This window comes from Glandiceps talaboti, chromosome 3 (assembly GCF_964340395.1).
Source record: "Glandiceps talaboti chromosome 3, keGlaTala1.1, whole genome shotgun sequence".
Classification (NCBI taxonomy): domain Eukaryota; kingdom Metazoa; phylum Hemichordata; class Enteropneusta; family Spengelidae; genus Glandiceps; species Glandiceps talaboti.
The window spans coordinates 25526079-25543127 of NC_135551.1; the positions used below are offsets into that span (position 1 = coordinate 25526079).

General features: G+C 32.4%; 1 protein-coding gene across 4 annotated transcripts in view; it reads left to right on the top strand.

Moving 5' to 3' along the window:
- The window catches only part of LOC144453975 (POU domain, class 3, transcription factor 4-like), a 49984-nt gene extending 34948 nt beyond the window's left edge, over positions 1–15036 (top strand). For 3 of the 4 annotated variants that reach the window (XR_013482468.1, XR_013482466.1, XM_078145351.1), the window contains exon 2: positions 14057–15036. The gene's annotated coding sequence lies outside the window, so the exon portion shown is untranslated. Of the gene's footprint in view, positions 1–29; positions 119–14056 lie in introns of those variants that run through there. The other variant, XR_013482467.1, reaches the window with a different exon arrangement.
- The last annotated feature ends 2013 nt before the right edge of the window (positions 15037–17049 follow it).

Genomic DNA, 17049 nt, shown 5'->3' on the forward strand with positions numbered 1-17049 from the left:
GTAAAAACATAGGTGTACTGAGTTGATCACGGGTCTCTGCAGGAGGACTTTCTTGTAACACATGCAGCTAGCTGAACGCAGCACCGAGGTGTGACATAATGTTTTCTTGCATACGTGGGTAAGAATGAATTTTACGGAAATTTACTTAAACAATACATTGTATGAATGTCATTCTTGTTTTCGATCCAGTGGTGTCTAGTAGTTTTCTAGTGGACGAGATCGATAGAATCACATAAACAACCTGTGCCCATGTCGATAAATTCTTCTTTCATGATCAGGCATAATATTTTGCAAATTTCGATGAAAAATCACAACAATTCATTACCATGCATTGCTCATTTTAAGTAAGAATTACAAAATCAAGCGATGCGATCAATATTTCAATCTCACAAATTTAATTGTTTCTTTGAGAGAGAGAAAAAAAACATTGCTCCTGTTGGAGAATAACGTGGCATTCGATATTGCGTAAATTTGATGTATTTCTAGACTTATCTGTTTTTATTATGTAAACAAAGGATTGAAATGTACAAGATGTTTGATCTTTTTTTCTCAAAAAAATACTATCATAGCATTTGAACTTTTCTCTGACAAAACTGCAAACACGTATTTGGAAACAGATCCGGTGTAGCACTTGTTTAGGTGCACGTCACCAAAACGAGAACGTGGTAGCTTAAATTACAAATGGTAATTTTGCTAAATTGTATATTTTTCCTCTTCGACCAAACATTATTTTTCATTTAAGGCGCAATGAAGTATAGCTAGTGATGTAGGCAGACAAGTGGATACGATTCGTTGTCAACGTATCCCTTCCATGCCTGGCGGCTGTTTGGTGTATTCTTTATATCTCGATTATTACCGTTCATCCAATTTAGTATCATCTGAAAATCGAAATTTCAATAATTCGCACAAAAAGCACAAAAAGGTTCGTGCTCACTGAAACAACAATGAAGGTATTGAAGTAAATTGGTGTGATGGTTTAAGGCACATTTCACACAGAAGTGACGAATTCCTGTGCTTTATTCGTAGCCTTCACGTTTTTGCAACCCAACCGCGTCATCTAACTCAGATTTCTTGTTTTTTGACGATTTGTAAAACACTCTGAAGTGAGATAAAAGCAATGCAAGGTGACAGTCCAAGCAGCTTGTGGCTATCTATGCTGTCTGGGATGTTGTGTCGCGCTTTTTTTTCATACGCTCAATACACAAAGCGCGAAACAAACACTAGTGTGAGTTGTGTTGTTCGTAGTTATTTCAAGCCGGTATTATTCGTCACTCATGCATATGACTCTGCAAACACATAGCACCCACTCTTGATCTGCAATTTTCACCAAGCTGAATGAAAAAAGAAAACAAGTATAACGTGACCAAATCCGCGTGCAAAATACCCACAAAGCCAAGTAGAGCAATCACAAAACGGCTGTCCAGTTCAGTTCATCAAAAAAAAATGCGACAGAATTTTTATATTGAAATGTACATCTGAAATGTACAAGGGTGAGTGCAATATTGTCACTGAGGCAACGACGATCTCCATAATGGTGTTAATTCCATCTCTGTTTCTCTGCTTATCTGTTTGAAACATACAAGGTTATGTCGCGATTCACTCTCAGCCCTGCAGTTTTTATCTTCCGGAGGCGTCGCTTTCTTCACGCTTCCACGCTTCTAAATGCTATGTCTGATTGCGAGAGCCGGGCGAACTGTATTGATATGTGGAATGTCTTCTGTCTCTGTTTGTCACTGCCGATTCAAGATGGCCGCCAACTTTCCGGGTCACCGATGTTCGTCAACATGAATTCCCACCGTAGTCTATATTTTCACATTTTCACGTTGCCTACTATACCTGGACCGTGTCTCACAGAAAAAAAATCCACTCGTGTTAACAAATCGTACTAACACAAGTAAAGTATGAAGGCGTCCCGATGACTCGTAGACAACGTGTCTGTCGACAACGGAGGCTTCAACAACACGACCTGCCCAGTCGGTGTTGTACTCCGTAGACCAATCTTCCATATGGTAACTTTTGAAATATTTATGCGAACCGTGCTCGTATTGATGGATGGCCTATGATTTATTGCTTTTCTTTAACACTCTAGTGCGCATCTCCATGTTTTATTCCCTTCGAATACTCTCATCTAACGTGGCAGTTTTAACGTACAAAATCACCCCTTCTGAGCCACGCTTTAAACTTATCCAAAATTTCTTTCAGGATGCGTTTTCTTATTTATCCCAATTTACATATTCATTTGACATATTACAAAATTGAATCTTATTATAATTTGATGAATTAAAATCTGTCTTAAATCCCGAATACATATTTATAGAATAACAATTATTTTAGTTTTGTTTCTGATATTGTTTTATCCTTATAAATTATATCCTTCACTAGTCTCCATATTCTGTCCAGCTGAACTATACAGCAATGTATATTTCACATACATCACCACTTGAAATTGACAAATTGTGTTTATCCTTGTATCATTTCAAGCTTTTAGAAAGCCATAATTCAGAATTATCGGGGTCAACATCAACTTTCTCAACCATAATGATTATACCGCCGGTACTATATGAAAAGATATCGTCTTTTTTGGCTGTTCATTTCATCTGAAATTTACTCCCCATGAATCTCCATGCTTCACCTTAATAAGAAATATACAAATATCTCTCCATACTGATTCAAATCAGGGTAATTTGTACCGGAAGAAAAGATTGAGTACTGATAATTCTGCTGAGTATCCCTGAATCTGCCAACGTTCTGCGATATCCAATATTTCTTTTAAAACATGTTATTTATTTATTTATTTTCGAAAAATCATCTTTTTAAAAAAGCCACCGATTTTTTTTTTCAAATTAAACGATCTGAATATGTTAGACGAAGTGGATGTATTTTTGTGGTTTTTGAAGTGTCGTTTTAGCAAATACATGCATATTTATCCGTATGCAAATAGAGTATTGGTAGGTTAAAGACGCACGTTATGTAATGGATGACTAACAGGACAAGCGATTTTGTCCTTCGTTTAAAATAATACACCAGTCTTAAATTCACAATACATATCAGTGAGTAGTTTGAGTTACAATCTTTAAGTGTCATTCTGAATATTTGCATATACCTTTCTGCTTTCAAGACACATTAGTACATAAGTGAGACATAGTTTTTTAACTCATACAAATTTTATCTGTTGATATGTTCGTTTCAACAAACACAGTAAATACACAAAAATATCATCTGAGAGTGAACTTAAGTATTCAAATTTAGAATATCGAAATCTCGATCGTATTGAATTCTATTTCAAGATTCTAGGAAAAAGAGTTTGTGATTTTAGAGTTTGAATTGTGTGTACTCCAGTGGTGTTCGAATTTAATTTGAATTTTAAAAAAATTCCAAAAAAAATCATTATTCAGATTTTTTAATATAAAATTATGCAAAAGGTTGGAATGAAATAAGATGTGTTTTTGACTTCCAATGTATAGATATTTTTCTTATCAAAATCTGGCATTGCTATATCATAGACTTTTTACCACTTTTTCATCAACATTTTTAAATTCTCATAAACATGTTTACATTTTAAGACTCCGTTAACTATGTCTTCGTCCACTTAATATTCATCGAAAAATAATATTTACCATTTTATTCTGAAATCGCCTAAATTGAAAATCATTTTTTAAAATTATTTTCAAAACTAGAAAACACTGTTCTAAATCCATTCTTTTTTTCAATTGCGTTGTATAATGGAGAGAACTATTCGTTTGTTCGACAAGAGAATTCTCACAAGAATTCACATTTAACCAAATTACAAATAGTGTAGTAGCAGTGTTTAAATACCAAATTGTCGTGTCATAAATTTGGAAATTATTTCATGTGAAGGGTTACGTTCTGAGATCAGTTATAAAGGGACACAACGACCTGCTGCTAATTAATTCCCCCGCGTGTTCATTTCAAAGACCTTGTATATTTCAAAGAACAGCTACTAGTGTGGCAAGAGGAATACGGTACGATTTCGGTGAACCAATATTATAATTGCAATTCTAAATATTACTAAGATGGTGGATTACTCAACACCCATGCTGAAAAACGAACTTCTCTAAGATTTTTTTTTTTTTTAAATTAATCTTGATGGTTGGCCATTGTTGAAATTTCACAATATTTTCTGTAAATTAGTCACGTGGTGTATCTTTTCAATAACTGTAGCACACAAATATGTCAAAAATGTGAAAGTTGAGTTGATTTCGGGAGATTCTCCTATATTGAAGTAAATGGTCATCTCTCTCTAAAAAAAGGAATGTTACCACTTACGTTACTGATATATGCAATTCCTTTGTAGAAGTCTGAAATGTGCTTATATTTCATTTTGGAAAGCAGACATAAATAGGAATATGCATTCAAAATATTTGTAATGGAAACAGAAACTAAACATTCAAGGAGACAATAACAGCCATAGGAATTAATTACTGTCCTATTTTCTCATCAAATAAAATACATATTGATGTGTTAAATTATTTCCTAAATGAAGACAATCAATTCAACAAGTTCGATATACAATTTTTCACAAAAAATATCAAATATTTAATTTGACTTTCAATTTTAAGTTTATGTATAACCTACCATACTCATCATACGAAAAAACTACTTTTTATATTTTTTATTGTCCAGACATTGTTTATGGTTTGTGTTGATATTTGTCTGCATGTCTGTCAGTCTTTCTGTTTTTCTTTGTCTCCTATCCTCTTTATTTCTGTTTATCTGACCAACTTTGTCTCTCTCTGATCCTGTTTCTCTCTGTCGCTGTCTCATTCTCTTTTCTTTTCCTGTCTGTATGTCTGTCTGTCTGTCTGTCTGTCTGTCTGTCTGTCTGTCTGTCTGTCTGTCTGTCTGTCTCTGTCTGTCGTCTGTCTTTTTCTGTCTGTCTATGCCTGTCTGTCTGTCTGTCTCTCTCTGTCTCTGTCTCTGTCTGTCTCTCTGTCTCTCTGTCTGTCTCTGTCTGTCTGTCTCCCCCCCTTCTCTCTCTCTCTCTCTCTCTCTCTCTCTCTCTCTCTCTCTCTCTCTCTCTCTCTCTCTCTCTCTCTCTCTCTCTCTCTCTCTCTCTCTCTCTCTCTCTCTCTTTCTCTCTCCCCCCCTCTCTCTCTCTCTACAATAGCAATATACAGCTATGAGATCACTTACATCATATCACGTCAGGTTTGTATACCAGATTAAACAAACAAAAATGCCTACTATTGACATACCCGTGCACTATTTCACCAAAACAAATTTTCCGTCGTCTACATTCCACCAGAAAATGTACAAAGGGGACAACTACTGAGAATTCGGCACAAATTAACATATGTTGGATTACCCAATCATACAGGCGGAATGACGGTGCGGTCCCAGCGAACAGCTTTAGATATCCGAACCCTGTGTTTGCACGTCTGTAATACTGCGCCATGCAAACAGATTTCACAAATGCGTGCTAAAACGTGTTTACAAATGTTCGTTTCATCGTCTTCGGTTTATTTCTAGAAATTATTTTTTCAAAACAACCATTCTCACACCATAATCATAATCATAAATAGAACTACTAACACATCGTTACATATTTTTTCAGACCCGCTTAAAAAACATCTCATAAAATGTAATGAACTCTCGGCTTTTGTCGCAGTTTAGCAAAACGTACCAATGGCAGATACTGCGTTGGTACCATTAAACATAATAACACATTTCCTGATCTAAAGATACATCGCACACCGTGCTCCTTTAACCCCAGTGTTACCATTCAGAAAAATATGTGAACAAAAAGAGAATACACTTTAAATATCATTTAAAAAATAAAACACTTGTATACACCATATATGGTTCAACAAATATAGCGGAAGGGACACTACAAAAAAATGTGAACAAAAAAGAGAATACATTTTGAATATCATTTTAAAAAATAAAACTCTTTTACACACCATATATGGTTTAACACACATAGCGGAAGGGACACTGCATACTAAGTTCTTTTAACCTTTAACCTTTCAGGGGGAAAATATGTGAACAACCATTGTAAATATCATTCTTAAAATGAACACTTTACACCATGAATTGATAAATAAACATATCTAGTTCAGGAAAGTGATTCCAGATGTGCCGAATGCTACATATAAAATTGAATTCTTTTGTTCTACTTTGGTTTAGATTTAAATCAAATAAAGTACACGGATGTCATCATAACTTTTTTTTGCTTTGTTTGTTTGTTTGTTTGTTTGTTTGTTTGTTTGTTTGTTTGTTTGTTTGTTTACTACTATTATCAGTGATTACAAGATGCCCCAAAATTGTCTATGTCTCGGATAATGTTTGTTAAACAACATATCTACATGTCGCAATAAATCTGTCTTCATCAAAATAAGAGAACTTCTCTTTTGAAATAAAAGACACGGTGAATGAGAAATGGTGAAATATCTTAACAATACATGTCTTTTGTATTGATTTATTGAAGGCGGTCCCCATAGCATATTGTCCCTTAATAATTAATATCAGGGAAATATCATTTTAGCCAGTAATTATAGAATTATAATAGCAGACATTAAACAAAGATAAGCTGTACTTGTAATCTCCAAGAAACATGAAATTTCATCTGTGTCACTATTTGTCTGACATCAAAAGAGAATAAATAAATAAAGGAGATAAAATGACTAGAATTGACAAGTTGTTTGTTAGACTACCAGTAATTGAAAGAGATACACATCAATAAAATGATTGATAATTTAAGATTATAAGGTACGTGCATATATATATACATACAGAATGTATATACATTTATATATATATATATATATATGTGTGTGTGTGTGTGTGTGTGTGTGTGTGTGTGTGTACGTGTGTATAGACAGACAGACACACACACACACTCACTCACTCACTCACTCACAGACAGACAGACAGACAGACACACACACACACACACACACACACACACAGACAGACAGACACCATATATATATATATAATTTTTTTGATTGCATTTATATCTCTTACGCAAAACTACTAACATCTATGTACGTACATCATGGAGTAAATTCAAGTTCTTTAAAAAGGAAATAGGTACTCTTGTATCATTGTAGACATTAAAATGTATCAAATTCTTAAGGGATCTCTATTACTTCCAAAAATCAAGATCTTAGCTATAGGGAATGCTTCACATTGTTGCTAAAAACCGCTTATAAACCCAGGATATTTCCAACGTTGTACTTTTTTAGAATTATGACAGGATATGTTACATCCCTAGCCAGACAGGTTAACTCTTCTCGTTTGTAAGTGAGGATACATCGGATTTTGGTATTGAATAGTTAAAATTGGTTCAAACTTTTGACATATCTTTCTGTATAGCTCTTTCAAAATACTTTACTCTTGTTCTGCTTACTAAAACATTTGTTGTCGTGGAGCAGCTTACAAGCTAGCCTTTGTTATCATTCTGTTGTGAAGAATTAATCAACTCCATACCTTACATAGCCTCTGTAGCTCTAACTTCCTCTGTGTGTGTGTGTCTGTGTGTGTGTGTGTGTGTGTGGTTTTTTTTGCAATAATTTTTGCACGTTCGAATAGACACCAAACATTTACACTAAACGGTTCAATAATTCTGATCAGCTGAATTCCTTCTCTACTCGTCGCTGTTGGTAATATGTATACTAGCTTGATGCACACGTGTAAATAGTCATGACGGATGCACGACCATTTACTTTTTGACAACAAATTGTGATTCTGTGAGACCCTGACACGATTTGATCTCTTGTCAGTCATATATGTTTCAGGTTGGCAATCAACATATATAAGTAAAGAGAAAAACATCAAAACTATGAAAGAATTTCTAGTTACAGATACCGTGTCTATAAAGTGGCCATTTGGATAATAAATGTTTTCATTTGGTTGCAGTTTATCGAGTTACAAACAAAGACTTGGTATATATTGTTTCACGTTGTTGTTGTTTTTTAAAGTAGAAAAACATGTTAGAGTTGTTTTCGGAAATAAAAGTATAAAATAGACACTCAAATTTCACTCCACATGGCCACTTTAAAATCGAAACTTAGTACTGAAATGAAAGCAAAACTAAGGTTGGGATATTTATACCAGTCATCTATGACCACTAACGACTTAATTATTCAATGGTAAACATTTATGGGGACGTGATCAAGTTTCTGGAGAAGCACTGACCAAAGTTTCAGCAACAGGAATAGTCATAAGTAAACAATTGTGGGGAGGGGGATCGATTTTAATTTGAAATTCTGACCACATTCTCAGCTACCGTGTTCATAAGTAAACAATTGTGGGGAGGGGAGGGGGTCAATTGTTCTGAGAAACTCCCACCAAATTTGCAACTACCATGAAATAGTCTAAATTATTAGTGTTCTAAAGTAAACCTAAACCTTCAAAGAATTCATAGTACCCGATTCGAATTTAGATTCTTTAAACCTGAATGCATAATTTATATTTTGAAGATTCCACCGTATTCAGTCAAACACCTACTTACGATCCAAGTATACATCTCAATTATTTCTACACCAAGCAATTTTAGACTTGTATAAGATTATTATATATACCAACAGTCTACAAATAGTTTTTTTTATATCTACGAATATATTTTATAATCAGAAAGAAATATATCGTTACGTATATTTTGCGTAGTCATTTTAAGGTAGTCACTATTCTAACGAGATGGAGACACTTGACTCATTTGATACTCAGATGTTACACTACAAAAAAATGAAAGTGAACGGTCTCAACTCAACTCAACTCAACTCAAAGGGTTTCCTGACTAGCTTTCAACCTGTAAACAGAACAGTATCAGATACAGCATCGTGTATTGTAACTAAATGGAAAATAAAAGTATCACAATACGCGTTAATCGAAAAACTTATTCAGGACCCAAATATGTAAAAAAAAAAAATTTTTAAATAAATAAATAAAATAAACAAAATAATTTAGAGTGTATATAGACTTATTATATATAACAATAATCCACAAGTTTTTTTAAATACATATTTAGGAATATATTTGTAATAAGAAAATATTGTAACTTTGTACACATATCGGAAGCACGTAAGTTCGTGTAACTGTTCTAGATAGATGGAAAATATACACCCAAAATCATTCGGTACCCAAATATGTAAATATTACAATATTATATAATTTAGACATGTATAGACTTATTATCTATATCAATATGCTACAAAAAAAATTGTTTATAACTAATAATATATTCGTAATCTGAAAACAAACATTGTAATGTACATATACATATTGAAATCATTGTCATTCTAGGAACATCTTGTATAATTGTACTTAGAGGGAAAACTTGTAGGTATAGTAATATATATTGTTTGAAAATCTAACGCGTCTGATGTGGGAAAATGGCATTACATACACACGTGTATTTGAAAATCTAACTCGTCAGACATGTGTGAAAATGATACTACGTACCGAGCTCGTTCGGTACCCAGACATATTTTTTTTGTAAATGACAATGAATATAATATAGTGTGCAGAAAAAAGTTTTTGTATAATTGCCTTTTTTATAATCTGAAACAATCTAAGTTATATGTATATATTAAAATATTTTTTTGCCGTAGAAACTAGAATATATTTTGTATATATTGTGGCTAGATTGCTAATGATTTTAAAGTGATACATATTGTATTCTAACTAATTCATTGTCCAGAAACAAATTCATATGTATATATTGAAATATCTTTTGTCTTGGGCACCATATGTGTTTTAACCAGATCGTTACCTAATGAATAACAATGCGCATATTGTTCCCTAACTCATTCAGTATCAAGGTGTGTGAAAATAACATAATTCAGATAGTTTAGACATGTATAGGGCCTTCTCATTATAATATATACCACAGTCTTTAAAAAAAATGTAAATGTGTTTTTAATTAAACGTTATGAAACTGTAATGTTTTCTGGCTGGATTCGAAATGAAAATATGCTAACATACACTGTCCGAAAACCGAACCCTATCAGTATTAACATATGTGTTGAAATGATACAAATCACTTTAAATCTGTATTTGTTTGTTATTATATCTGTGTCAATGTCCACAAAATATTTGTCTTTATATATCTAAAAATGTGTGTGTAATTTGAAAGAAATGTTTTTGGAAATCTGATTTGTTTAGATGCTGTATGTACTTTAGCTAGATGACAAAATGAAATTTAATAGGCATCGTCTAAACACCTAACTCGTTCGGTACCCAGACATGCGTCAAAATAACATGGAGACGTTATTTTAATGTTTTGAATTTCACGTATTTATAGGATTGCCTTTAAAACTTAACTTTGACATCAATTTGTATTAAAGATGTCTTTCTACAATATCGGTCTAAAATAAAATTGAAATTTCACAAAAGGTTACAGAAAAAACTAGAAAATACGTTCGAAAAATGTTGGCGGGAGATGATTGATAGTGGATATTTGAACTGTAGCGTTATCAATTAAAATGTATTAGTAATGATGAAAATGACATTTTCGTTTTATTTGATTTGTACATTTTATCGTAATGAAAGAATGCATTCAAAGAGAAATTCAATTGTGTTGGTAAACTGTAGTTTTAAATTAAACTTTTGTTCCAGACACAAAATTGGAAATTATTATCTGAAATTGTCGACTACATAGTTCAATCCTTGTCAACAGATTATGAAAAATGTTATATTAATAGCAATCACAGTAGTGCGATTCAAGATTCATGACATGATATTTGTAAATTTTGACTTTCATGTGTCGTATGAATCTCAACACATTTCTTTTTTATACAACCGTGTTTTTTGTTTGTTATTGACACTGAGGACATTGTCTCTTTGTGATGAGCAATTGATTGTGCTTTGATAAGCGTAGAATGAAAAGGAAGTTAAAATGAAACTAGGAATTGAAAACTGAACTAATTGACACTCCATCTATAGCGGCTATGTATAAACTATGCTTGTACCTCTTTACATAAATATTGTACAATTTTAGAGGCTGTTGCCTTGAACTGTAGCACCGCAATATAAAAGTTTAAATTTCACAACATTCCTGCAAAGATAATCACAAATTTCTTGAATGTATTACTTTAATTGGTAGAGTATACCTGGCTCAGTCCAAAATGGGGCTAAAATGTGCCCAAAATTACTGAACAGCGAAAATTTGCCCAAAATTACTGAACAGCGAAAATTTGTCTCTAAATTTCGACGCGGGATTTTGTACGAGATAGAATTAACAATGACGTCCACATTCATATTCAGCTCATTGTCGACTGAAAATATTTCATCATTATGACAAAATGTTGCAACACGTTCTCTTTTTTTGATCATCGATTGAACGAGTGTTTGTCGTTGTGCATTCACTGATGGAGCGAATCCAATACTTTGCCTCCGTAGTTTACTAGGAAACGTGGGACTCCAGAAGGAAATGAGATCCTATTAAGTTACTATTGTCATCATGGTGATTGTAAATCCCTACAGCTGGTCTATCCACAAGACAGCGCAATTTTTTTTCCATTTGAATATGGTTTTGTTTTTAGATTTATATCAATCTTCATGATATAGTTTTAAACAAACTTATGTCATAACTGGAACATCAACATTTTAGTATCCAATTATTTAAATATTATACAGTGATAAAATGGTTTAAATCTTTACAAACCATGAGATATATTTATTATGATTGAAATTGACAGGCGGTATATATTCAGAAACTGACAACATTCAGATGACAGTTCCGGGTATGTTTAAAGAGAAGAATCGTTTTCCTTTAATAAAATTTTTACTTTATTATAATATGGATTTGTAGATGAGAAAATATATAGAATTGTACGAGTGCTTGTTAAATATATTATAAACATTATTATTGAAAATATAAAAAAAATGAAAATTTCGACAGACATTAATCAAAGTACGTTGTTTCGAAAACATACATGACCATGTTTTAAAAATATAAATATTCATTTTGCTTTATTATAATATAGATGTGTAGAAAGGAATTTTATAGAATTATTTCTCTTCTTGTTATGTGTATTATATACATTATTGTTTAATGTTTTTTAAAAATATTACGGCAATTTCGATATACATCAATAAACTACTGTTTCGAAAACTTGGGTATGTTCAAAAAACAAATATATTCGTTTCACTTAAAATTTACTATTTTATGAATAGTATAGCTGTAAAGATAAGAAAATATAAAGTCACTCCTCTTCTTGTAGATATTAATTAGATACCGTCGGCAGTATCGTTGAAAAGATGAAATACAATGTTACGAATCTGTTCTGTTTCATGTTAACTTTGCAGACATTATCATGAAACTACAGACAGAGTTCATTTTTGCAAATGTTACTTTACTTTACTTTATTATATAATATGACAATAAAAAATATGGATTTTTGTTAATTTTATAAGATACTCCATCGCTTAAAATACAAGAAATTCAGACATATTGTAAATCTGGAAATTTTCGCTAAAGACTTATTTTTGCTGGAAAACAAAAACGCGCAAAAATAAGTAGTGACTAAAATGCCTTCTTGTACACGAACACAATGTAGTTATGTATCATACCAGTCTTGTAATTAGTAAAAAATTATTTTATGAGAACCAGCTGAACACTACAAAAATGCACATTTTCTAGTAATGAAAATATCTAGGTTTTTACAGTATTCTCTTTAATGTCAATTGCTTTAGACATCATTAAAATACTGTTATGAAAGTATACATGTCTATTCCATACCAACAGCATTTTAATCGACCAAGAAAATGTAACAAATCTGAAAAAGAAAACATTCCACTTTTTCCGGTTTAAATGAATATAAAATGCAATCAGAAAGGATCTGATAAAAAAAATTTCAGTCTAATTTTGTGATCAAAATTTCATCAAATAATAAAACTGTTGCGATAATACAAATAAAATACTAGAGTTTATTGTTGTAAAAACTGTCTGTCTGTCTGTTGTAAAAACAGCTGATGCTGCAATAGAATCAGTTTATGCATGAATTAAAGAGTAAATTTCCTTTCACCAAAATAACACATTTAAAAAAAATGAATAAAATGATCAAAAATGTGAAACACATTCAAATCAATATTCAATATTATAAACATTATTGAAAATATCAGAAAATAATTTTGAAATACATACATGTAAATTGCTACGACCGCAATCTCATTTACCGTTCAATCGTTGAAATGAACAGTAATTATTAACGTTTCATATTTCAATAAAATTACTTAGATCAGTGGACATTTTAAGAAAAAAATGTATTTCATTTTTTATTGACTTTCAGTTTTAAAATGTTTGAAAACATTGAAAATGTTACAATGAAATATTTATTATATATTTTGTGTATACAGGATTTAAAAGATCAAGGAAAATGACAATATTATGTTTTAATCGTTATCAAAATAATAGCCTGATTTATGAATTGTGTGAACACAACAGATTGTGTCATGTCTCTAAACTTAGTTATCTTGTAGCATAACGGTTGAAATGAACATAAAATGTAAATACAAACATTGAGGCATACATTGCTGAAATGGATATAAAATGTAAACCCAAATTGCTGAAATGGACATAAAATGTAAATACATACATTGTTGAAATGAGCATAAATGTAAATACATACATTGTTGAAATGAACATAAAATGTAAATACATACATTGCGGCATACATTGCTGAAATGGATATAAAATGTAAACAAATTGCTGGAATGGACATAAAATGTAAATACATACATTGTTGAAATGAGCACAGAATGTAAATACATACATTGTACGTTGAAATGAACATAAGATGTAACTACATACATTGTGGAAATGAACATAAAATATAACTACATATATTACTGAAATGAGCACAAAATGTAAATACATACATTGTCAGTTCAGATTTAGTAAAAATCTTCTTTTTTAATTCGCTTCTATTAATTGACATTCGTAATAACCAAATTGCATTCCGATAAATGGTCAAAGCGGTCAGAAAAAAAACCAATCATTTACATAAATTTCAATAATCACAATGTCTGCAAATATCGTTTCCTAGGGAATGTCTGATATTCCAGAGTTTTTTTTCTTTCTTTTCCACAGCATCCTCACGGAATGTTTGATGGATGAACCCCGCATGTCTTTACACAAGTCGTCAAATGCACCGGACATCTTCCTCCTTTGAAGAAATCAATCAACTCGTCACATCACTGACAAAACAATTGGTATGTCGTCACAACATTCCACTGGAATAATCAGTGTTACATTCGCAGTCTCCAAACTCGTCACCTCATTTCAGCCAGATCTATTCTTAGAAGGAAAAAAAATAGAAGGAGAAAATGTTGAACAGGAGAAGGGTATAAGTTTAAATTTGTGATAAAGCTGTTATCGTAACGATTTCTGCGTTTATTTGATTGCATTTATTTTCAGCTCATGTCCTATCTAAAATTGTCGTGGGAGTTGCCAGAATCAGTGAGCTAGTAAGAATTTTCGGCTGGGTGAAGTTTAAAGTAGATTTAACCCTCCCGTGTACACTGTGCGAGAATTTCTGAAATCAACGCTATAGTGAATAAATGTATGACTAATGCATCGGCGTCACTCCTACCGACAACGCTATGCCAAACTCTGAAAGAAATTAATGTTTCATAGCCAGTGCTTACATACCTTGGCATGGTTTTTATTAATTGACAAGGGGCCATTCATATTTGACACGGAATCGCAATTTTTACCACTAATTTATGGATATTTTTGGATGTTCGTTTTCATACTTTGATATGTAATTCGTGCGGAAAGCTCATCCTAATGTACATTTCGCAAGATAAGACTTCATAATTGAAAACATGAAATCAACCTGAAATTAAATGACAACTCGTCAATTTCAAACTTTGTTCCACAAACTGTGTTTGTTTTATCTGTGTTTGTACTTCAACTAATCAAAGTCAAGATGACTTGCCAGCTTTTCCCCAAAATCAAGTAAAGCGATCCGATTTATGAAATGTGTTTAGGACGACATGTACATGAAATATGTATGTATGATTGTAAACTGTTAACAAAGTACACGTGGAGGTTGTTCTTTCCGGTGTTTCATTTACTCTTTTTTTTTTAAAAAAGAACCGTAAAATGTTATGTAGGCACCACATACACGTTATTCGAATAGACTTAAACATATAGGATGAAATCTCTTGTATTTTTGTCATGATGTTGTTCATGTCATGGTTTTGTTTATGACATACTATACACGGTGAAAGCATACGTGTGTGCTGATAGACTGTGTGGAAGTTGATTCTTCCGGTTTTTTATTTATTAAAAAAAGTACGCCAAAACCATAGAAAATGTTTTAGTAGATACACTTTATTCAAATTAACTAAAATTGAAATCTTCTCATGATATTGTCTGTTTCATAATTTTGCTTGAAATATGAAATATACATTGTGCGTGAAAGTATTAATGTGTGCTGATCATAAATACATGTGGAAGTTGATTTTTCCGGTGTTTGATTTATTCCAAAAGAGGTATGCCAAAACCATAAAAATATTTTGTAGTACATTACACTTTATTCAAACTGACTAAAGGCCTAGGGTGAGGTCTTGTAAATTTCATGATATTGTTCATTTCATAATCCTTAATTGGTTATAATGGATCTGGCCTGGGGTGAGAAATGAACCTTTGTCGGGATGACATCACTCCCTGACATTAAAACTAGTCTCGGATGCTCGACAGTAATGTAGTACCGACCCTCTTATGAATGTGTTGTATCTTTTCAAACTCCCTCATAAGGTTTACCCTGGTCATTGCTCTCACAAAGGTTTTACACAACCCCTGGTTACACAAATAGGAATGTGGTAAGACTTGTACTGAGCTATTTGTAATCAACCATAATTTTGCTGGGGAACTGTCTGGTGTGGATGGGAGAACTTAGGTAGATTTTACCTACTTTGCTGCTCCTAACAAATTGTGACAACACTTCATACATACAAATATCAAATGATGGTATATATTTTTTTCATCCACAGCAATCTTATTTCTATAGAATGCCAAAACCATGAGAAAATAACCTGACTAAAATCTTGTATGCATTTTCAAAGACAGAATGTGAACTATTCTTAGATTCAGTAATACACATAGACACATGTACAGTACACAGTCTCGCAGCGTACAAGTTTAAAATGCGGTTCACCAATTAAAACAAAATAATTTTTTCTCATGTTTATTTAAGTTTAAATTTATATTTATATTTATTTTTGACAAGAATGCTATAGTTCTACCGCCCTCTAGACTGAAAACCCATTATAGGTAGTATTTGATCATTCTGGAGCCAAAATGTTATTTGATGAAAGGAACACGCTGAATGCATATTGTTTTAAGAAATCAACATGGCAGGAATGACTGAAATGCTTGAAATGGACAAAGCGGAAATCCCCGAGTGTTGTTTCATGTGAGATCAGTGCATATTACTAACTTGGTGTGCAGTCATACGTGTTAACATGATATACATTGAATTACAGAATATATCCATTGATTTTTAAGCATGGATACGTGTAAAGCAGACTCATTGATGAACACAACATGAAGTGTGGTACATTTCCCTTGTCGATTTCAACGCGTGTTTTGAAATCACTCCGAGTAATGGGGTCGCCCAGGGAAACAAACCCCGTTCTTTTCTTTTCTTTCTCATACCGATAAGTCCTTGCTAATTGATGTTTCTGAATATTTCCCCCACTTTTTTTTCTGTCCTCCTTGTGTGTTCCAAATTGTGACTCTGTACATCTATTTAACGTGCATTTCAACTCGATTTAAATTTCGATTCACAGCACACAGCGTTGTTTTTTTTCTCTTCGACCCTTTTGAGGTAGAAAACGAAATCTGAAAATGTTATACTAAGGAGGGTATAATTTTACCAACGACACAGTTCTGTGTATATTCTGCCAACTAACACCACACTTCACTTTGGGATCTTATCGATCGACGAAATTGAAGTCCATCCTCCAATATTTCGATCTTTGAAAAATGGCAAACAAAATTGATAACATCGAAATTTTGTTAAAAGTGGAAACAATATTTCTAACGATTGCATCCTTGGAGAATACTAATAACTG